The sequence below is a fragment of the Ranitomeya variabilis genome, chromosome 6 (genome assembly GCF_051348905.1).
Source record: "Ranitomeya variabilis isolate aRanVar5 chromosome 6, aRanVar5.hap1, whole genome shotgun sequence".
Lineage (NCBI taxonomy): Eukaryota > Metazoa > Chordata > Amphibia > Anura > Dendrobatidae > Ranitomeya > Ranitomeya variabilis.
In genome coordinates, this window is record NC_135237.1 from 113,030,541 (window position 1) to 113,053,613 (window position 23,073).

The 23,073-nt window shown below is 43.1% G+C and overlaps 1 long non-coding RNA gene across 1 annotated transcript in view; it reads right to left on the reverse strand.

Annotated features, from left to right (window-relative positions):
• LOC143783490 (uncharacterized) overlaps nucleotides 1-23,073 on the reverse strand; it is a 93,083-nt gene that overhangs the window by 33,859 nt on the left and 36,151 nt on the right. Inside the window, exons 2-3 of the long non-coding RNA XR_013217205.1 lie at nucleotides 11,549-11,648; nucleotides 10,978-11,196 (exon numbers count right to left, since the gene is read on the reverse strand). This is a non-coding gene — a long non-coding RNA (uncharacterized LOC143783490). The remainder of the gene's footprint in view (nucleotides 1-10,977; nucleotides 11,197-11,548; nucleotides 11,649-23,073) is intronic.

The window sequence follows — 23,073 nt, forward strand, 5'->3', positions numbered from 1 at the left end:
TTTTGGTTATGCACCAGTTCAGACTAGATTGCGGTTCAGTCAGTTTACTTATATTTACTATGTACTATTTTTTCTGACTTGAACGCCCCGCCCTTCACCATGCTGTGAGTTTAATTACATCCAAACACAGTTGGTTCTGACCTTCCTATAAATGCAGGCTTTACCATGTTATTAGCCATAGGTAACTGTTCACACTAGGCAGATTGGTGAATGGGCTCACATTTTTTGGCCAAATCTTGTGCTAAGCATCTCATGTGTTTTTTCATAGATTTCACAAGCCATTAAGCTATTCACATTTCATGTATCACTCATTTCCTTGCTTTAGTACAGTTGAGTGCAGCCATTAATCTATTTGCATAGTAATGATAGCACCATCTGGCATTAGAGGCACAGGTTGTAGGAGTGGGTTCAGATAAGGATGTCAATTCATGATCTTTTTCATCCTCTAACTGGACCCATAAAATGTTCAACCTAATATCAGTATTATAGTCATTCTAACATAGAATTTCAAAGTAAATACATTAGTCTTAGTAGGTTTAAGGGTTCTATTTAATTATGTATACAGTACATCATGTAAAATCTGGTGCAACTGTGGCACCCCAGGAGTCCGGTTGCCACAGTGGTATTGCCTCCCTCACAGGGGGTGATGTCATGCCTGGAAGCAAGAAGGGATCCCCTTAGCAGGTAAAACAGCATGCAACACCTTTCCTACTCCAGACCAGAAGGGGGAGCTCTAACACAGTTTTCAGGGGAACTTCCCTTTAAGTTCTGGCCTGGAGGTGGGGTTATTTAGTGTGTGAGAGAGCAGACAGAGAAGGAAAAAGAAGCAAGTGAGGAGAATCTGTGGGATAGGAGCTGCGACTGAGCTCACCCCAGGACTGTGCACTAAAGATTGGACACCGGAGTTCATGGTTGTATGGGAACTGCAGGTTCTGCAACCAAATCTGGAGGACAGGAGATTGCAGGTCTCCTGACCTCATTGGACACCCAAAGGCACAGCAGCATACGAGAGCCCGGAGTCACCACGAAGGAGTGACACCTGGAACATGATCAAGCTGCCTGCCATGCGGGTAGTGTTTCACTTAGTGAACAGACTGAGAGAGGGACTCGAGGAGAACTAATAGCACCATGCACCCAGAGAACAGCGCAGCAGGGAGGCCTCCAACCACACCTGGCTAGGAGGATCGTGAATTGCTTCCAGGCTGCCCAGATCTCCATCACCAGCTGTGAGTTGTGCCCCCGACTGCACTTGCAACCTGGGATTAAAGGTAAAGGAAACTGCAACCCTTGAGTCCTCTAGTTATTCCTGCACCCTCGTTCCTGCACTCCACCGTTCACCATCCCTCATAAACTTTTCTGGTAGCCCTGGGGCCCCGCTCTACCTGTGGGAAGCAAAACAATCCCAGCTGCATCACCATCATCCCCAGCGATCCCTTTAAGCAGCGTCGGCCATCCCTGGCCGCGCACCACAGGTGTCGTCACGAATAATCCCGTTTTCCTATATAAACTTTATTCGTTTACATCATCCTTCCCTTTTCATTGCATGCCCAGGACCACGGACTGGGTCACCGCTGCTGTGACCACCCCTTTAAGAACTGTCCGACCCGCTTCTGAGTACACCTAGTCGGTGTTGCACAACAAATTCACTTGCTTATGTGAAAGTCAATTAAAACTGATATAAAATGATAAATTCAGAGAGACATATTTAGACTTCATGTGAATATCTTGTAAAAAAAACCCCCATCAATTTTGTATGGGGCTTCAAATGAGGCCTCTAACTCATTTTTGTGTTTACTTTTTTATTTATTTATTTTTTAGGGCTATGATTTTGCTTAGAAACCCCTTAAGGTCAGTTTCCAATAGGGTTCAAATGTTTTTACATTTTATAATAAAAATATAAGAACATCTTCATGCACAGTTTGATTTTTGGCATTTTGGGGGGTCAGTGTGATGTCTAGATGTTACATATAACTCCACATAAACCAATAGCAAAAATGTAAAAGGTTTTTTTAGAAGTATGATTTTGCAGGCAAAATCAATCTGGATAACCATTTTTTCCACTTTCACAAAACAGCGATTATTCCCTTAAAAACAACTTGTTCACATTCCATAATGTTTTCTTGGAATTCTTTGTACAATGGAAAGTTATTGTCTGGTTTACTCGTAGCTTTGCAACCATCTAAAAAAACTAAATGGAATAATTCTTGTAAGCTTCTTTTGGGCAATGCCCCACAAACCCATCTATCTTAAATTGTCAAAGATATGCACAGATTGCTGGCAGTTTTATCAAATTGTATGATTAATATAGTATAGATTGCTGTACAATGTAATATTTACCTCTATGAAAAATGCCACAATGTTTCAAGCGCTAAAGATAATATGATGTCACTTATGGAGAACTTTTCAGATTTTTTTTAACAAAAAAAGGAATAAATTCTGGAAGACCACTTCTGATGCATATCAGTATATTCAAGTGGCTGTCACTACATGTCTTAAAAACTTATTTAGGAAGGGACCCACTTTATGGGGCAACTGTTCTTGGGCATCTTAGAGGATTAAGGGCAGACCCCAAGAAATTGTGACTCTAAAAAAAATAGTCAAGACAATAATATTTCGCCCAAAAAGTAACTCCTCATTTGTGCCCCCACAAAGTAATAATGCCTATTATGTGCTCTTCTAGAAAGCTATAATCACCCATGTACGCCATATAGAAAGTAATAATTCCACCATAAAAATGATTGCCTTTGAACATCAGGAGTATTCAGATTGAAACACATACAAATTTGTGTTATAACTTACCCACGTTTTCATGAAGTATTTACTTTTCTTTACTAAACAAATGTTATTTTTGAGGTATATCGATGATGTCCTGATACTTTAGGATGGAGATAAAATGCTTTTTTAATTAATTTAGACTCTTTAGCAGGAACACAATTGGTATATGGTTCACATCAGAAATTCATGAAATGAACTAAATTGATTGAAGATCTAAATGAATACTTTTGACCATGTCCATACTGACGTTTTTTGGAAGGCCATTGCTAATAATAACTTTCCACATTGCGAAAGTGGCACCTTTTGTCACTTAAACAAAGGCAATACCCATTGGCCGGTTTCGCTTATCAAAAAAATGTTGCTTTGAAGTCTTTCAAAGAAAATGTAACTCTCTATTCTGTTATGATCTGGTGGCTTAAGAGCAGCATGGGACGTACTCTGGAGAAGGTGGTACCTGTACTGACCGCAGACCCTGAACCTAACACCGCAACTAGAAGTAGCCGTGGAATGTACCTAGCGCTCCCTAGACATCTCGACACAGCCGGAGGACTAATTACCCCTAGAGATAGAAAAGGGAAAACTATCTTGCCTCAGAGAAAATCCCCAAAGAACAGGCAGCCCCCCACAAATATTGACTGTGAGAGGAGAGGGAAAAAACATACACAGACTGAAATGAGAATTTAGCAAAGGAGGCCACTTCTAGCTAAATAGAAAGGACAGGACAGAGTACTATGCGGTCAGTATTAAAACACTAGAAAATATCCACCACAGAAAATACAAAAACTCCACAGCTAACTAAAGACATGGAGGGTATATCTGCATCTCCAGAGATACCAGCTTGGCTAAACAAATCCTTATACAGACCAAGCTGGACAAGACAAAACATGGAAAATAACTGAACAATAAGACCACAGCATGTGGACAGCAAAATCAAGGCCAGAACTTATCTTTGTTGAAAAGAACTGCAAAGCAGAAGAGACCAGGCAGGGATGTGAATCCTCCAGGAACAATGGACAACTGGCCCTGACTAAAGGGTGAAGCAAGACTAAATAGCCCTGTCCAAATTGCAAAAAGTGAAAACACCTGATAAATGCTGTGATTCAGAGACAGCAGCGCTACCACTTACAACCACCGGAGGGAGCCCAAGAGCAGAATTCACAACACTATTCTGTAAATGTACAATAAACAGTTATCCTACATTGGGACTGTGCCAGTTCCAGGGCACTAAATAGGCAGCATCTGCTGAGTGTTAAATTGGATTTGCAGACACCCTCTAAAAATATTTGCTGTATTTTGCCACAAATACTACTGAAATCTATAATTTTATAAGGATTCTGGCTTATGTTTCAGGTGGATCCAGAATGGAGGACATAATTGCAAATCATCCCTGTATTACATTAAGTAAATACTGAGTTACAAATCATTGCAATGTGTTGGCTCAAAGTTATTTTAGAAGTAAATAAATAGTATAAAGTAATAAACCCTCCTACCTCAAAGAAATCCCATAAAGGGCTAAATGCCAAGTGGGAAATGCCTATTCTGTCCATTACTTCCCAAGACGAAAACTTTCATCAATCCTAGTGATGGAAAAGTATATGAGTTACACCAATTTACAAACATCCTAAGTGTTGAAGTTATCAATGAGGCCTGATTTATTACATTTGCACCTGTTTATGTCTAGTTTTGAGTGTATTTCAACTGTTTTTCATTTGTGCCCAATTTTTCTTTTAATTTGTGCCTTTCTTTAAATTTATTTTATATGTGTTTGCCTGTTTTTTCTGTGGGCGCAATTTGTGGGTCTATAAATGCTTTCAGTTGATTCATCAATTGCGACTTTTAAGAAAGTCTCAAAATTTGGAGGAAATATAGTCAATTCCCCCTGAAGTGATTTGGGTGCAATTTTTGTACCATTTTGAGAAATCTGTGTCTTTTTGCGCAAAAAAGGTCACAAAGCGGGTCAAAGATAAAAATTAAGACCATTTTTGAGATTGTGTAAAATACATGAACTGTGTGTGCCATTTTGAGGAATTTGGCGCAAAAATTGCAACAAGTACCACAAGACAAAACAGAAGTGTGACTGCAAAAAGAACTGCGAATAATGAATCGGAGTCTAAGTCCAATGACAATGTGGTGCTTTGAACTGTGCCCTAAGTATGAACACATGCACTAGCTCCTTGGTACTAGAGAGTGCATGCATGGTGGCGCCATCACTGGTAAGGAGGAACCAAGTGTTAATCATTTTGATAACTTGATGTACATGACTAGAAACACACCGATTGGTTGGATTGGTGGATGTTGTTCCAGTGCTTTAAAAATCCTCTGAACAGGGTTCCTAAGCGCCATTGTCCTGAGACCCCTCGAGAAAGCCAATGTCTGGGAAAACATGTCGGGGATTGTATCAATAGAATGTGACTGTTACTATTCGAATAGCTGAACATTCAACTCTTAAAGTAAATTTAAATCTGACTAACAATTAACAGAATGACTCAAATGTGAACAGCTGCAAGCTGTTTTGACTGCATTAAATAAAAACCAAAGAATACAGTAACACACTGTGCAATATATGTAAACATTGAATAAGTGAAATTCAAGCTGAATTCCTGCTATATAGAATATACATATAAGATAAAGGTACTTCCTGTGTGCCCACCAGCCACAACAAGACAACCGTTTTCTGAAACGGCCTTAAACTTAATATTTATCAAACATACTTCTCCCAGGTCTCTTCACATGTACTTCATTTTGTTAAAAGGTGCTGATCAATCTTTGCTTTTTGTAGTGTAGTTTGGAGGTGGTGAGTGCCTTGACATTTGACTGAGAATACCTTCCACCAACCTAAGGATGTTTTTAATTAATGCTGGATCTTACCTGCATTTTAAATGTTTAGGCTTTTTGGCCAAGAGAGGTATGTTTGCTATGTATTAGGTTTAGGATCCCATCAGATAAAGGTTGCCTTGTCATGGCTTGTGGTTACACATGAATTGGCCAATTTGTGCTTTAATCTTCTGTGGCACCCCAGGAGTCCATTTGCCACGGTGGCATTGCCTCCTTCACAGGGGGTGATGCCATGCCTGGAAGCAAGAAGGGATTCCCTTAGCGTGTACGCTGGCATGCAACACCTTTCCTGACTCCAGACCAGAAGGGGGAGCCCGGTTTCAGGGTAGCTTCCCTATAAGTTCTGGCCTGAAGGAGGGGTTAGTGAGTTCAATGTGAGACAGTGAAGGGAGAGGAAGCATGTGAGGAGAGCCTGGGAGTGGAGCTGCGTCTGAGCTCACCCCAGGATTGAGCGCTTCCTTATAGGTGCTGTCGCCTTTCAAAGATTATCACTCCGGAGGCTCAGAGAGGCAAAAAAGCCCCAAACAAGTATGCTGAGTTGTTACCCTCCTGAGATCTGCCTCTCTCGGATACTCCGCTGATTGAGGGATGCAGGTTCCAATTGGAGACTTTTCTGTATTTTTTGGGCCTCCGCCATCTGAAATGGTGCTTGAAAAAAAGAGCATAATAAAATGGACAACCCCAAAATCCACAAGGCGCTTCTTCATTACTAAAGATCATGCTTGAATTAAATCACAAACTAGAGCTATTTTTAACTATCGAAACCAGCTAATAATTATTGTATTGCATTTTCCCTCTTTGACCTTTTGGCCTGCTCTGGTACAGAAAAAAAATGGATTAAAATTGAATATTTGCGAAAAATAAAATGTTTGCATTCACAACTACATTTCTTTAATTTCTGTAACACACCTAACACAGTGAAATAACTTCCCATTTATAGAAATGTTCTATATAATTACGTAAAAATTTCCTATATAATTGCATTAATTTGAATACTTTAAATATTGTTTCTTTTATATGGATCCCTACCTTCTGTAAATTTTTCAAAACGAGTAAAACCCTTTAGGTCTTGATAATGTACAGAAGAAAGTATATATAAAAAAGATGTGTTGAGAAGAACCCGAGGTTATTAAGATACAGTCTGTAAACCATCACAATTCCCAGTGTCGCCAGCCTTCCTTTTCCCACCTGGTCCTGTGTATTGGTGGGAAATTCCCACTCCCTTGAGTCATTGTCTGTTGCATTATATAGTTGATAGATGGCTTTTGAGCAAAAGCTGAAAATAAATACCATAATTAAATAAGAAATATTTAATTTATCAAAGATCCACGGTCACAGAAAATGTCTGAACACGTCTTTACAGTTCTATCACACCACCTTCGCCTCCAGCAAGAACTGCTTCCATCCTCCACTTTATTTAAACCCCATCACTTGTTCCAATAACATGTCCATAAATGTAGAGTGAGAAATAAAATGTAAGCATATTCATCTTATCCTTCTCAGTCATCACCAGGAACATGTATTGTTAATTTATTTGGAATGATTTCAGGTCAAACTTAGAACACTTTAATTTAAGGTCTGTTCTTTTGGTCATTTATGTACATAGGCTATGAAAACATTGTGGGTGTTCATTTTACTGCAGACACTTTCTTAGATTGAACCATCGACATTGACGAAGTTAGCCTTATAAATGTCTTCGCTTTGTCTTCTCTCCAATACTATACATAACGTTGGATAAATGTAATACAAAATTTGATTTCTAAAGAAAAAGTATCAAATGATTTAATTCTGTGACGGCAAAATGGCCGCAGACTCCTTCCTCACATATGTCCATGATCTGTATGTAAAATAAACATACAATTCCTTTGGATATTACCTCATTTTGCTTTTGCTGAAAAGCAGCTGAAATTGGTTTTGAAATTTCCATATGTCTCTAAATTTAATTTAAACACAAAATATGTCTGCGTAGAATGTAGTGAAATTTCTTTTCACAATCAACACTCTGGGAATTGGTTTTTAATGTTGTAAATCAAACTCATAGTCCTTTGTTTTCTTAAGAAATTGACAGTAAATGTGAATATATTATACATAATGTTAGGATAAATACATATCAAATTAAAGAACTGATCTTGCAAAAGTCAAATGATTTATTCTCGAGAGTACCATTATCCCTATTAGAAAAGTTGGCAATGCTTTGTTTCTAACGTTCTGCAGCAAAGGTCACCAGTATGAGATGTATGTAAGTGTAGAACTGCACAGCACATCGGTATTATTATGGGGAATTACTGGCCGGAGGCAGGCAGAGGGATTGGGGAATCACAGACTGGAGGCAGGCGCAAAGGCCGGGGAATCACAGACCAGAGGCAGGCGGTGGGGCTGGGGAATAACAGGTCAAAGTCAGGCAAAGGGGCTGGGGAATAACAGGCCAGAGTCAGGCAAAGGGGCAGGAGAATCACAGACAGGAGGCAGGCGGAGGAGTCGGGAAATCACAGACCGGAGGCAGGCGGAGGGGGTCGGGAAATCACAGACCGGGGGCAGGTAGAGGTGCCGAGAATCACAGACCAGAGGCACGCGTAAGGGCTGGACAATCACAGACCGGAGGCAGGCAGAGAGGACAGGGAGTCACAGAAAGGAGGCAGGTAGAGGGACCAGGGAATTACAGACTGGAGGCAGGCGGAAGGCTGGGGTATCACAGACCAGAGGCAGGCAAAGTTGCCAGGGAAATCACAAACCAGAGGCTGGTGGAAGGCCAGGGAATCACAGACTGGAGGCAGGAAGAAGAGCGGGGAATCACAGACCTGAGGCTGGTGAAGGGGCAGGGGAATCACAGACATGGAGAAGACTCTGTGTACAGAAATCTAATTAGCAGAAACCCCAAATAATGATTGAAGAAGAACAACAAACAGAAATTCTTCACCAAAGGTATCAATTTGATCAGTATTACAGCTCTATTACTTCCATGTCTTTACTTTGCATCCCAAAATCATGCTGAGAGGTTTTCTTTAAATTTTTCAGATTTGGAAAACCTCTGTCTCTTGGCTGCAGACTGTTTTAAAAAAATAAACTTTTCTTTACTCGCCTTCCCCAGGTCCAGAGCTAAGCTCCCAAGGTCTATTATTGTCTACAGCACTGACGTCATGTCCAAAAGCACTGCAAACTATCAGTGAGCTCAGCACTGCTGAACGGCTCACGCCATGAACTCAGGCAGAGCCCCTGAGCTCAATTATAGGCTGCAGTATAATCTACTTGACGTCTGTGCTGCAGATGACAGAAACCAGGAGAAGCAGCAGAGATTCAGCACTCAATACTTTAATATATTTGCCTTAAAGTTCTACTTTTTCTCTATTATTGTTTTTTCCCTTAAATTTATACAACAAAAAGATATTTTATAATATGCAGAATAGAATATTTTCTATCATGTAAAACTCATTGAACTGCCAATTGAATATCAATCTTCTACACACATACTTCTTAGGCTGATGATCTTTGCAGGAAAAGTTTAAAACCTGATACATTGCCATTTCATTCAATAGGGATAAATTTACTCTTCAGAATAAAACCCCTTTAATATAGAAACAGTTCAAAAATGGGTACAAGCTCGCTATCTGATAACTATTAGTGATGAGCGAGTGTACTCGTTGCTCGTGTTTTCCTGAACACGCTCGGGTGACCTCCGAGTATTTGTTAGTGTTCGGAGATTTAGTTTTCATCACAGCAGCTGAATGATTTACAACTATTAGCCAACTTGATTACATGTGAGGATTCCCTAGCCACCAGGCAACCCCCACATGTATTCAGCCTGGCATAACTAGAATTGTTAGCTCTTTAGTGGGATGGGGCTTAACAGGGTGTGCAATTTCACTGATAAAGGCTCAACCGTATTTGGCAAACCATTTACACAGTACCAGGGACAAATAACTATATTCATCCCTGACCTTGTATATTTTAAATGTCAAACCACCCTAACAGTGTGATCACCACAGCCCCCATACACAGTATGATGTCCACCACAGCCCCCTACACAGTATGATATCCATAATAGGCCCCAATATACAATTTGATTTCCACAACAGCCATATGGTATGGTCACCACAGCCTCCAATACAATATGATGTCCTTGACAGCCCCCATACATAGTATAATGTCCATCACAGCCCCTCATATAGCAAAATGGTCCCACAGCCCTCCTATATAGTATGATGGCAGTCTCCTATACAGTATAATGGCTGCTTAGCCTTTTATACCCAGAATAGTGTCCTCTACTGCCCCGTACAGTATGTTGTCCACCACAGTCCCCATACACTATTGTCACCACCACAGCCCCTCAAACATAGAATGATGTCCACCACAGTCCCCCACAGTATGATGTCCTCTAAAGTCTCCCATACTGTATGGTATTCACCACAGCCCCCTACACACATATAGTATGGTCATTAGCACAACTCTCCCATACATAGTGTGATGTTCATCACAGACCCCATATATAGTATGATGTCCGCCACAACCCCATACAATAAATATATATATATATATATATATATATATATATATATATAAATATAAATATATATATATATATATATATATATATATAGTATAATAACCACCATAGCCCCCATAATGTCCCTTATAGCTCCCCACACAGTTTGATGTCCACCACAGCACCCCATTGTAAAAAGTTCTACATTTCTGTTTTTTTCAGTCACGATGGGGTGCAGAGTATACATTAATGAGGAAAAGAAACTTTTTTGAATTTACCAAATGGCTACAATGAAACAAAGAGTGAAAAATTTAAAGGGGTCTGAATACTTTCCGTACCCACTGTATGTGTCCCATATGGTGATTTCAAGTGAATCTGTATATTAAAAGATCCCAGGTGGTCTAGAGTGGTAGGGTTGTGATGGTCTCAGTGCTGCCGCTCCTAGTGCTCCAAGACAATAATTAATGATTATTGATTGAACCCCTGATGCCCAATAGTTGATAATCTCTCTAGTCTCCCATAATTTAATGTTATCCACGGTCCCCTCCACTGATCATATACAACAGCGCAGATGGCAAATGGAACTGTGCTCGCTTTTTACCAATTGCTTAGAGTCTGTATAATCAGATGGACCATATTTTTCTGGACCTGACAGTGGAGTGGAATGCCTCTATTTTTCTGTCTAATGCTTTCCCCTGCGAAAAATATGAGCACTAAGTATTCAATTTCCCACCCTCCCTTCAATACTATGCTTGTTCTATCAGATATTTTACCAAAATGAAAAGTATCATGTGCACTTTCCTATTATGACACTAGTTCAAACTCTAAAGCCTAGTGACTTTTTATTTTCCGCCAGTAATTTTCCTGGTGACACACTGCAGACTTACCTTAACATTACACAACAAGATATTCATTGCGTTGAGGCATTTTATTATATTCCAGCTTGTCAGTTAATCCATATTCAATAGAACCAAGGCTGTCAACACATTATTCAAATAAGAACATACACTGATGAATTCCTTTATGTGTGCACTGTACCGGAACACTACAACAGCGGAATGCACATTTTCATACTTGTGGTTATCTGATATTATTCCCTGCTATACCTGCAAAATAAATAGCAGATGTTAAATTATGCCCTTTTTTAATAAAGACATAAGTACACAAAGCCGGCACCATAGTACCCTGATATTTATCACTAAGCAGCACTGAATCTGTCTGTACATAGACGAGGAATGCTTTGTGAATACAGTAATCTCCTAATGTACTCACTAGGTATAATTTTATAATATCCAATTGTATGGATAAAGATACATTTTGTAGAGCTGTAAACATTTATTGTGATTGCGTGTTTGTGGTATGTTCTAGCTGTGTTTGGGAAATAGATGAAAATGTTGGTGTCCTCAATACTGCTTCCTCTGCAGGTGAAAAGCACTACAGCAGTCTAAAAATACTCACAATGTGCTCAGCTTCCGCTCTCGATACACTGTAAGAACTGTCACGCACATGCTGCTTCCATCTACCTTAGGGCTGCTTTGTCCACAGAGATTTGATGGCACTGTCATGACAATGTACATACAGTAATGAACACAGAACGCAGTGAATGAACAAGATACAATTATCACAGTAGTGCAAGTGTTAAACAAATAAACGATGCATATATTTAGCACTATATTTATACTGACCAAAAATATAAACACAACACTTTTGTTTTTGCTCCCATCAGTAGCGTAGCTACCGGGGGGGGCAGAGGGTGCGGGCGCCCCGAGCCCGGTGCTCAGAGGGGGCCCACCCGGAGCTACGCACAGCGCGCCGATACAGTTACCTTCTGCGGCAGAGCAGGGAGAATCGATCTCCCTGCTCTGCCGCTATGGTGCCCCTGAGCAGGCTGGGGGGCCCTGTGCCAGCAGTGGGCCCCCCACCTGTCATCGCAGGGTCAGCTGTACCGGCATTTAGCCAATACAACTGACCACTATGATGAGGGAAGGAGCGCTGCGCTCCTTCCCCATCATCCCCCTGTCAGCGCCTGATTTCGGTGACACTGACAAGGGGCGCAATGAGTCACTGCCCAGCGCCGAGACGAGCGGGAGCTCAGAGCAGCGCAGGAAACAGGAAGAAGAGAGGTGAGTATTCATTTGTTTTTTTAAGGGGGTCTGCCTTATACTGCAGAATCTGCCTATGGGGGGCCAGCCTAATACTACAGGGTCTGCCTATAGGGGGGTCTGCCAAATAACTACAGGGTCTGCCTATGGGGGGTCTGCCTAATACTACAGGGTCTGCCTATGAGGGGGGTCTGCCTAATACTACAGGGCCTGCCTATGGGGGTCTGCCTAATACTACAGGGTCTGCCTATTGGGGGTCTGCCTAATACTACAGGATCTGCCTATGGGGGGGTCTGCCTTATACTACAGGGTCTGCCTATGGGGGGTCTGCCTATTACTACAGGGTCTGCCTTATACTACAGGGTCTGCCTGTGGGGGTGCTGCCTTATACTGCAGGGTCTGCCTATGGAGGTGCTGCCTTATACCACAGGGTCTGCCTATAAGGGTGCTGCCTTATACTACAGGGTCTGCCTATAGGGGTGCTGCCTTATAGTACAGGGTCTGCCTATAGGGGTGCTGTCTTATACTACAGGGTCTGCCTATAGGGGTGCTGCTTTATACTACAAGGTCTGCCTGCGGGTGCTACCTTATTCTACAGGGTTTGCCTATGGGGTGCTGCCTTATACTACAGAGTCTGCCTATGGGGGGGTGCATTATACAATATAGAGTAGGCCTATGGGGAGTGCATTATACTATATTGAGGACTATCTGGTGCATTATACTATATGGAGGCTATCTAGAGGGGCATCATACAGTGTGGGGATTACAGTGTTGGAGCCATCAGTTTGGAGGCTACTAAGGGGGCATTATACTGTGTATAAGAGAGCATCATGCTGTGTATAGGGGAGCTGTACAGGGGAGACTCGGGACTTTATTAAATGTAAAGTTGGCACTTATTGTTATAGGGGAACTCAGGTTACTGTGACTATCAAAGGGGCACACAGGGCAATATTACTTTCTAGGGGGCAAAATATGGGCACTGTTTTCTAGGGCACTTGCACCTGGCAATGCTATATTATAGAGGGGTGCCTTAGAATTTAGAGGGAACACAGAACCACACAGCATGTGCAGTAATAGGGACACATACGGCAGCAGCGGCTCAGTATTGGGGTATCAGGGGCAGTAATAGGGACACATACGGCAGCAGTGGCTCAGTATTGGGATATCAGCAGGATGAGGAGTTTGTGCAGGTTGGGAATAGATGGTGATGGGGCTGGAATGTGAGAAGTGAAATGTGTCTTTGTTGTATTCTCTGCAGGTGAGTCGTGGCTGGAAGAAGTTGTCATGTCGGTCTGGGCCAGATGGAAAAGACGGGAAAAGTGACGACTCCATCATAAAGAACGTCAGCGGTAAGACATTATCTGTAACTGTGCTGTGATCTATGTTCTGTAGGGCTGGTATCTACCACTGACCATATGGTGGTAATATCCATGTTGGTCTTTAAATAGATTATCTTCAGTAACATCTCGGTCATCTGCTGAGATTCTCCTCCACTATTAGGGTGCATCACCGAGATGTAATCAAGGTTACCTGGTTAGGGGACCACTCAGAAGCTTCGGCCCCCCCTGAGCCAAAACCCCAGCTACACCTCTGGCTCCTATTCTTCAAGAGCTGAACTCTAAGATCTAAGACTTTTTCTATGTACACAAAATGCCTTTTTTTCCCAAATATTTTTCACAAATTTGTCTAAATCTGTGTTCGTGAGCTCTTCTCCTATGCCGAGATAATCCATCATAGGTGTGTTATATCAAGATGCTGAATAGACAGCATGATTATTGCACAGGTGTACTGTAGGGTGGCAACAATAAAGTGACACTCTGAAATGCACAGTTTTACAGTATTAGAGGGTCCACGAAGGGGGGAAGGGTAAGAAAGCCAGTCAGTATCTGTGTGACCCCCCATTTGCCTCACGCAGAGCAACACATCTCCTTTAGGGCTCCTTTCCACTTGCGAGATAAACGTCCGTGTCTCGATTGTGAAAACCAAGCTGTGGCGCCAGCACTCCAGAGCGGAGAGTGCGGCTGCATAGCAACACATGGAGCCGCACACTCCACTCCCAAGTGCCGGCGCCAGAGCTTGGTTTTCACATGCGAGACACAAACGTTTATCTCGCAAGTGGAAAGGAGCCCTTACATAGAGTTGACCCGATTGTTGATAGTGGTCTGCAGAATGTTGGTACTCTCCTCTTCAATGGCTATGCAAAGTTCTTGCATGGCCAGTATACTCACCGGACATATCACATATTGAGCATGTTTGGGATGCTATGGATCACCATATGCGACAGCGTGTTGAATTTCATGCCAATACCCAGCAACATCACACCAGATGCTGATCAGTGATCTGATCCCCCCTCACCCCAGACCCACGCTGTACAGAAAAACTGCACATTTTAGAGTAGCCTTTTATTGTGTCCACCCTAAGGGTACCGTCACACAGTACCATTTTGATCGCTACGACGGTACGATTCGTGACGTTCTAGCGATATCGTTACGATATCGCAGTGTCTGACACGCAGCAGCGATCAGGGACCCTGCTGAGAATCGTACGTCGTAGCACATCGTATGGAACTTTCTTTCGTCGCTTGATCACCCGCTGACATCGCTGGATCGTTGTGTGTGACAGCGATCCAGCGATGTGTTTGCTTGTAACCAGGGTAAACATCGGGTAACTAAGCGCAGGGCCGCGCTTAGTAACCCGATGTTTACCGTGGTTACCAGCGTAAACGTAAAAAAAACAAACAGTACATACTTACATTCTGGTGTCTGTCCCCGGCGTCTCAGCTTCTCTCCACTGTGTGAGCGTCTGCCAGCCGGAAAGCGAGCACAGCGGTGACGTCTGACGTCACCGCTGTGCTTTCCGGCTATGGCGCTTACACAGTGGAGAGAAGCAGAACGCCGGGGACAGACACCGGAATGTAAGTATGTACTGTTTGTTTTTTTTACGTTTACGCTGGTAACCAGGGTAAACATCGGGTTACTAAGCGCGGCCCTGCGCTTAGTTACCCGATGTTTACCCTGGTTACCGGGGACTTCGGCATCGCTCCAGCGCCGTGATTGCAACGTGTGACCGCAGTCTACGACGCTGGAGCGATAATCATACGATCGCTGCGACGTCACGGATCGTGCCGTCGTAGCGATTAAAATGGTACTGTGTGACGGTACCCTAAAGGTACCGTCACATTAAGCGACGCTGCAGCGATAGCGACAGCAATGCCGATCGCTGCAGCGTCGCGGTTTGGTCGCTGGAGAGCTGTCACACAGACCGCTCTCCAGCGACCAACGATGCCGAAGTCCCCGGGTAACCAGGGTAAACATCGGGTTGCTAAGCGCAGGGCCGCGCTTAGTAACCCGATGTTTACCCTGGTTACCAGCGTAAAAGTTAAAAAAACAAACAGCACATACTCACCTGCGCGTCCCCCAGCCTCTGCTTCCTGACACTGACTGAGCTCCGGCCCTAACAGCACAGCGGTGACGTCACCGCTGTGCTTTCACTTTCAGTTTAGGGCCGGCGCTCAGTCAGTGTCAGGAAGCAGAGGCTGGGGGACGCGCTGGTGAGTATGTGCTGTTTGTTTTTTTAACTTTTACGCTGGTAACCAGGGTAAACATCGGGTTACTAAGCGCGGCCCTGCGCTTAGTAACCCGATGTTTACCCTGGTTACCAGTGTAAAATATCGCTGGTATCCTTGCTTTTGCTGTCAAACACGGCGATACACGGCGACCTAGCGACCAAATAAAGTGCAGACCTTCTAGCAGCGACCAGCAATTTCACAGCGGGATCCAGATCGCTGCTGCGTGTCAAATACAGCGATATCGCTATCCAGGTCGCTGCAACGTCACGGATCGCTGGCGATATCGCCTAGTGTGACGGTACCTTAAGAGACACCTAGTCATGCTGTCTAATCATCATCTTGTTATGCCACAGCTGTTAAAACAAACATGTCAGCAGGATTTTGCTAAGTAAACTACAGGCATTGTCAGGTTGGCAGTGATAAACTGATTTAAATTATACCTGGGGTTAAGAAACCCATCTTGTGGCTCTTGTGTAATCAGTGTTAGATGTTGTCAGTTAATGATATGCCCATGCTCCAGAATGTGACTGTAGGCAGAGTTTTATCTTGGTGCTCCAAGTCAGAGAAACCAAGGAAAGACCTCTCCATGTGCCAACCTGAAGCACAAACATGTTCCTCGTCATAGAGACAGAGAGAGAGACAGACTGATTGTGCTGCGGGGCTGCCTGTGGGCAGGTGTTTCCTTGGTTTCTTTGCCTTAGAGCACCATGATAAGACTCTGCCTACAGTCCCACCCCAAAGCACGAGCATCTCATGAAATGAAACATCTAACACTGATTACGCAAGAACCATGGATTTCTTCATGCCAGGTATCATTTTAATCAGTTTAACAGCACCAACCCGACAATGCCTGTAGGTTACTAAGAAAAATCCTGCTGACAGGTTCGCTTTAAGTGGATGGATTATCTCAGCAAATTAGAAGTGCTCACTAAGGTGCTTTTACATTGCTTTCTGTCAGGGCTGGCATCAGCACCCGGCGCACCCGGGCAAGTGCCGGGGCCCTGACAAGACAGGGGGGCCCACTCATGCAGTCATACATCCATCTGGCCGCTTTAACCCTTTCTACCCTTTCAATTTGCCCTGCCTGGCACAAGCATCTTCTCAGTCAGTGCAGGGCCAGGCACATAGGGGTTAAGGACACAGCCAGCGTGACATTGTGGGCGGAGAGTTCTCCTGCTCTGCTCTCCTGGCTGTGTGCACTGTGCAGTGCTGAACTAATCAGGCACAGGCAGATTCCGGACTGGAGGAGCTGCTACCGGCACCTGAGTGAGTGCCATGCTATATCGCTGTATATTCTGACAGTCTGGGTGACCTGGGGCGGCCATGGGCTGGGCGGCTGCAGCTGACATATATTATATATATATATATATATATATATATATATACACTACAGCAGCCGCCCAGCCCAGGCCCCCAGCACAGCCTGTATAGATACAGTGTATATAATATATATACAGGACAGGTGCTGGGGGCCTGGGCTGGGCGGCTGTTGAAGTATATACACTGCTCAGTACCACTCCCCTGTATATAGACACCGCACAGTACCTCTCCCCTGTATATATACACTGCACAGTACCTCTCCCCTGTATATATACACCGCACAGTACCTCTCCCCTGTATATATACACTGCACAGTACCTCTCCCCTGTATATAAACACTGCACAGTACCTCTCCCCTGTATATATACAACGCACAGTACCTCTCCCCTGTATATATACACTGCACAGTACCTCTCCCCTGTATATATACACCGCACAGTACCTCTCCCCTGTATATATACACTGCACAGTACCACTCCCCTATATATATACTCCGCACAGTACCTCTCCCCTGTATATATACACCGCACAGTACCACTCGTCCTGTCCTGTATATATACACTGCAGAATTTACAATAGCTATCACTCACGTAAGAAGTGAAATCTGGCATTGTACTATAGCTATATTTCTCTGCTGTATCTGGGCATCATGAATCGTGGTATGTGTTAAAGGGGGGGGGGCCCACTGAGACTCTTTCGCCCGGGGCCCTCAAATACCTGGAGCCGGCCCTGCTTTCTGTGCCCCTGTCTGGGCATTGCAACAAAGTCCCTCGCAAAACGGGTTCTGGACGCATGCGCCGATGGGGCCATAGACTGTAATGGTGACAGCAGAGCTGTGCTGTGTACGTTTTTACATCTGAGTGTCCGCCTCCTGTAGATATATACTCCTGAAAATGATGCACGACAGAGCAAACATTGGCTCTGCCATCACCATTACAGTCTATGGCCCTTTCAGCGAATGCATCTGGACCCCGTTTTGGGAGGGACTTCAGTCATATTCCCAGACAGGGGCACAGAATGCAATGTGAAAGCACCCTATCACAGATTTAGACACATTTGTGAACACTGAGAGAAAAAGCCTTTTGTGTACATAGAAAAAGTCTTAGAAAAATGGGGGCAGAAACAAAAGTGTTGCGTTTACATTTTTGTTCAGTATAAATGTGTGTTTAATAGTAATTGATACATCAAGATTAATCCTGTATCTGGCTCATATACAGTATCTCCTAACTGGTAAATAAATTACTGCAATGTTGCAAAAATGTCAGAGTAGGTCGTCCACAAAATACAAAAGGAAAATATCACTCAAAAAGCTGAAAATACACATCCCATGCATTTCTATTGTAAAAACATTTTATTGTTCATATGTTCAGTCTTTTTAGCATTTTTCTTTCACTTCACGTTTTCAAAAACATCTGTTGGTGAGAAAGCGAAAGTGCATGTTTGTAGTGGATCCTGATGGAATCTGCTCCAAACTAGGCACTGTGAAATAAAAATGGTTTCTGGAAAAAACCCTTTCAATAGGCTTCATAACCTCTTCAAAACTCCTCCAAAAACTCCTGAAATACGGAGCATTTTTTTACTATTGGCCAACTTAAAAAATAATCATTTTTCCAAATACATTTATTTACTCCTCTGGGGCTATGCGGGTAGCGGTGACATGATCCCTCCTATAAGCTTCCTGTATCATTGCGTCTGATGGTTCCTCCTTCCAGCCTCTAGCCTTGGGTGGAACATATCATTGACGTAAGTCTCAGTGGAGCACTCAACCGCGAACTTTAGACAGCCTCTCATTTGATGTGACAATCAAAGCCGGGAAGCAGGAAGGAGAAATGATCAGACAGACACAGGAAGCTAACAGATCACAGCTCCCTGCACTGCTAGAACAGAGTCAAATAAGTCTTTCTATTTGAAGCATTAGTCCTGTGGACCAGTGGTAAAAACTACTGAACAACAGATGGGATGAATTGGAATAACAAGCACAACCATATTCACATGTACATCACTGTGTTTGGATAAACAATATAAAATTCACACCACTTTATCAAATGCCACTGACCCATAGGCCACGTTCACACATTCAGTATTTGGAGGGTATTTTACCTCAGTATATGTAAGCCAAAACCAGGAGTGGGTGATAAATCCAGAAGTGGGGACGTGTTTCTATTATACTTTTCCTCTGATTGTTCCACTCCTGGTTTTGGCTTACAAATACTGATATATAATACTGACCAAATACTGAGGTGTGAAAGCACCTTATTCTAGTGAATGGTGAGCCCCACCAATCATACATTTATGTCCAATCCTTAAATCAGTGCATAGATGGTTTATATGCTTATCAATAAGTTAGTGCACTTAAGTCTTTTGGATAGAGAAAGGATGTACAGTATGTATTAAAGTAAATATCGGTAATATAATAAATGTAACTAATGTAATATTGTAATAATAATCTTTACCCTTCTCACACCCTGACACAACTTTAGTTCTGGGAGCCAATGTGCTGGATCCTGGTGCTGGATGATAGGGTCTGCATTTTTTTAAAATCTGGTCTGAAGTCTGAATTGATCTGAAGGTCTGGAGTCTGAAATTATTTAAAAATTTGGTCTGGGGTCTGACGTTAACTAAGGGTCTGGTCTAGGGTCCAAATTTATTTAGGTTCCAAAGAATAAACGTAACAATCAAAATTGCGATCTGAAATGCTCACATTCTTTCCTCTGTATATCTAAAGGCAACTTGTCACCAGAAAAAAAATGCTATTAACCTTCAAATATAGGGTTATTCTGCAGCTTAATAGCGTTACTAACCTGCCCAGCGCCTGCTCTTATCCAAATGTTGTGAGGAGAAAATTAACTTTAGGCGCTAGTAACTCTATTAACCTGCAGATTAACCTCATAAGGTCATAAGGTCCTTGCCTAAATGGGTCTATGGGAAGTAGTTTATCTCTTGCGTAAATGACAGCTGGGTGCCACCATTCCTCTTGCAAGTAGGTGATGTTTGGCCAGTGTCAGGCTGTAGTAGGACCCAGCTTTTTGTTAAGGGGATTTATAATATCCACTGTCAATTTATTTATTGAGGAGGAATAATGGCATCTTTAGCTGTGCCAACTGATGCCGTTATACGACCGCCAATTGACTACATGCAGGCTTATTAGTGGTCATTTAATGACCTGACTATATAAGCCAACGTTTACTCTGCAAGTGTTGGGATCAAACATCTGCGACACTCAAAGAGAAAAAGAGAATGAATGCAAAATACAGTCCAGCAATGCACTGACTTAATAGGAAAAACATACAGAATATATGTAACATTTAAAATATAATTTCTTTGCCATAGTCTTCTTGCTAGAGGATAAAGTAATAAAAAAGCTACATTTCTAGTGAGTCCATTAATCAGGAGGTCTGTGAAAAACTTTAGACAAGTCAAGTCTTATTTTCTTTTTGAATATGAAAAAGTAAATGTGTGCACAGCCGTAAAGAGGTGCCAGAGTAGGTTCCCATACCGTAGTATATAGCAAAAACTCGGCACTCAACTTAACACAAGACAGGTGATTTAATGGTGTCCACAAAATAACAGAAATGTTTCGGTCCTACATCTGGACCTTCATCAGTCACTACCGGGTCAGAAAAATAAAAATATAACAAATAAACAAAGTGCATATGTGCATGAAATAACAAAAGTATATACAATGGAAAACAATGGTCAAATGAAATAACCTGAAGTATAATAGAAAATAGATGACTATGACAAGAATTCTAGACCACAGCATAAGAAAGGAAAGTATGGAGCCTAGGAAAGTGGCAATGGACGTACCAATTGATAAATGTGAGAGAGCGAGTGGACCCACAGAATTGCTGATTGTGGAATGAAATCTTTAGGTAAAAATAGAGAAATGGAGCAATAGTGGCAGTGGAGGTTGTGAGCAAAAAAAGGGGAGAAAAAAGGACAAAAAAAGGGGGAATGACAAGTTGAAACCTACCACACTTGTGTGTGAGCACTGCCTGTATGTGGACAGTATAGCCCCAAATGAAGCGATATACCTGGTGACAAATGCAGGCGATTACTAAATATGAAGTGGCAGTGGAATGCTGGAGTGGAAGAGAGGAGCGCATATAACTAACCTTAAAATATCAGGACATAAGTGCCGTGCCTGTGTGGGACGCGGAATCCACCGCTAGTCCATGCGGTCAGGCAGTGTGATGGACAGGGCTAGAAATAAGGAAGGGGCGGGAATGGAAATGGCCGAGGGCGTGTAGCCAGAAGTAAAAAAGAGGGGGGAAAGAAAAGGGGGGCATGGGAAGGTGAAACCTACTATACTTGTGTGTGAGAGCTGCCTGTATGTGGACATTATAGCCCAAAATGAATCAATATACCTGGTGACAGATGCAGATGATTACAAAAATGAGGTGGCAGTGGAGTTCTGGAGTGGAAAAGAGGAGCGCATATAACGTCAAAATATCAGGACATAAGTGTCATGTGTTATGGACTGGTAATTTAGGAGCGACATGAGACTAGCTCTGGGCAGGTGGTAACTATACAGACCGCAGTCCCTGATCTTAACACAACACTAGCAGTAGCCGTGGAATGTTCCTGTCACTCCCTGGACATCTCGTCACAGCCGGAGAACTAGCTACCCCTAAAGGTAGAAACAGGAAAGCTATCTTGCCTCAGAGAAAATCCCCAAAGGATAGGACAGCCCCCCCACAAATATTGGCTGTGAGAGGAGAAGGAAATGACATACGTAGTATGAAACAAGATTTTAGCAAAGGAGGCCAATTCTAGCTAGATAGACAGTAAGGAAAGAAACACTGTGCGGTCAGTAATAAAAACTAGAAAAAGTCCACCGCAGAGATATGCAAAAATCTCCACACCTGACTAAAGGTGTGGAGGGCAAAATCTGCAGCCCAGAGCTTCCAGCTTAGCTAAACAAATACATACTGATAAGCTGGACAAATGAACAAAACATAAATGTGCTGAACAATAAGTCCACAACAAGTGGACTGCAAAAGGACAAGCAAGGACTTAACTTTGCTGAACGGGTCAGAGAGTCAGGGAAATCCAAGAGCCGTGCCTCCAGGCAAGAACAATTGGCAACTGGCATTGATTGAGGGATAAAGCCAGACTAAAATAGCTGAGCAGAAAGAAGATCAGTGGAAGCAGCTGCTGATACTAAATCCAAGAAGCAGCTATACCACTCAAAACCACAGGAGGGAGCCCAAGAGCAGAATTCACAAAAGTGCTACTTACAACCACTGGAGGGAGCCCAAGAGCGGAATTCACAACAGTACCCCCCCCTTGAGGAGGGGTCACCGAACCCTCACCAGAGCCCCCAGGCCGATCAGGACGAGCCAAGTGAAAAGCATGAACCAAATCGGCGGCATGGACATCGGAGGCAACCACCCAAGAATTATCCTCCTGGCCATAACCCTTCCACTTGACAAGATACTGAAGCCTCCGCCTCGAAAAACGAGAATCCAACATTTTTTCAACCACATATTCCAATTCCCCCTCAACCAACACCGGGGCAGGAGGATCAACAGAGGGAACCACAGGTACCACATATCTCCGCAACAACGATCTATGGAAAACATTGTGGATGGCAAAAGAGGCTGGAAGGGCCAAACGAAAAGATACTGGATTGATAATTTCAGAAATCTTATAAGGACCAATAAACCGAGGCTTGAACTTAGGGGAAGAAACCTTCATAGGAACATGACGAGAAGATAACCAGACTATATCCCCCACACGAAGCCGAGGACCAACACACCGACGGCGGTTAGCAAAACGCTGAGCCTTTTCCTGAGACAACGTCAAATTGTCTACCACATGAGTCCAAATCTGCTGTAACCTGTCCATCACGGAATCAACACCAGGACAATCAGAAGGCTCAACCTGCCCTGAAAAAAACGAGGATGGAAACCAAAATTACAAAAAAAAGGCGAAACCAAAGTAGCCGAACTGGCCCGATTATTAAGGGCAAACTCGGCCAACGGCAAGAA